This window comes from Belonocnema kinseyi, chromosome 3, assembly GCF_010883055.1.
Source record: "Belonocnema kinseyi isolate 2016_QV_RU_SX_M_011 chromosome 3, B_treatae_v1, whole genome shotgun sequence".
NCBI lineage: Eukaryota > Metazoa > Arthropoda > Insecta > Hymenoptera > Cynipidae > Belonocnema > Belonocnema kinseyi.
This window is the reverse complement of record NC_046659.1, coordinates 39704122-39705427: the sequence shown is the minus strand read 5'-3', so window position 1 is coordinate 39705427 and position 1306 is coordinate 39704122. Positions and strand designations below refer to the sequence as shown.

The following is a 1306-nucleotide window of genomic DNA, read 5'->3' as shown; positions in this document are numbered from 1 at the left end:
TAAGTAGTGTATATGTAGTAATATAATGGCAAAAAACCAAGCCATTATGTTCGCGATTGTTTGAAAGGAATTAGTAGAAAATTCTTAGTAGAAGATACTGGAAATTATTACAGCTTTAAACGAGAAGTAGCTTCGTCGGAATCGTGCGACGATGGACTTTTTTCAAATGAAACACCGATCTGACTATTCGCCTTGAGCATCAGTACTGAGGGAAAGGCCTAGCCACCCAATGTGTAGATAGTAAGCACGTGAAAAATCGCAATGGATTATTTTTAGTAGTTACATGCGCGGCATTAAATTTAATCAAACTTCATAATTAATATTATAATGCCAAATTTTACAACTAATTGGTTCTCCGTTTTTATTATGAGGGAATTATTTAACGATTTAACATATTTTTAAAAATAATCTTTTACCGAAATATAATTATAACAAATGCATACTTACCTCATCCCGAGTCCCGATGACGAGCGATATTTAACGGTAGCCAGTCTCAATCTTTCCGAATCGATTCGAACTGCTTGAAAAACACAATTGGGAAGTATCAAAAGAAACATTTTTCGTAAATATTTAACAGTAGGAGTTCACAGCGGCATCATTTTATCATTTTCTCACTTTTTCAACCCAATGACAATTGTATACTACAATTGTATTCTCTAATAATTTAGACTCGCCTATAAACGAAAACAAACCTGAACGAATAACCCCTAAACCAGCATCGAGCCCAAGATTTAGACTGACTGCTTGCCATGCCTCACTCAACTTTCCTGTTGTTAGAGATTACAGTCGGTTTAAAGAAATTAAAAATGATCAAATGATAAGGAATTTAATTTTAATATTCTGCGTTCGGTTCATTACATAACGACGAGACGATTAAAAAAAGATTGAAGAAAATCGGTTAATTCGTGCAATTTCTGGATATACCTTTTTTCTGTCTTCTCCGATTGTACGACAAAAAATACTGAAAAAAGAAGCTGCGTTCAGAATTGGAAACGGTTGAATCGGAAAAGTATGGAATTTCCATTTATTTTATTTTCATTTTCTTATTTATTTCATTTATTAATTGATTCACTTATTTCATTTAATTTTTTAAATTGCATTTCGTTATTTTAATTTTACGGTGACTCTGCAATCATAGACAATCATAACTTTCCTATCTTTCTTCTTGAATGTTTATTTGTTTCAAATACAACTGCTTGCATCGCAATGAATGTGCTTTTGGTCAGAATTGATTAAATTTTTTGCTTCAAGATTCACATATTCGGGCTTAATTTCATAGCTTTTTATTCGAAAAATTAAAATGTTA

The 1306-nt window shown here is 31.9% G+C and overlaps 1 protein-coding gene across 1 annotated transcript in view; it reads right to left on the bottom strand.

Annotated features, from left to right (window-relative positions):
- Window positions 1-490, bottom strand: part of LOC117170143 — a 114958-nt gene extending 114468 nt beyond the window's left edge. Inside the window, exon 1 of the mRNA XM_033356691.1 lies at window positions 448-490. The gene's annotated coding sequence lies outside the window, so the exon portion shown is untranslated. The remainder of the gene's footprint in view (window positions 1-447) is intronic.
- Between the last annotated feature and the right edge of the window lie 816 nt (window positions 491-1306).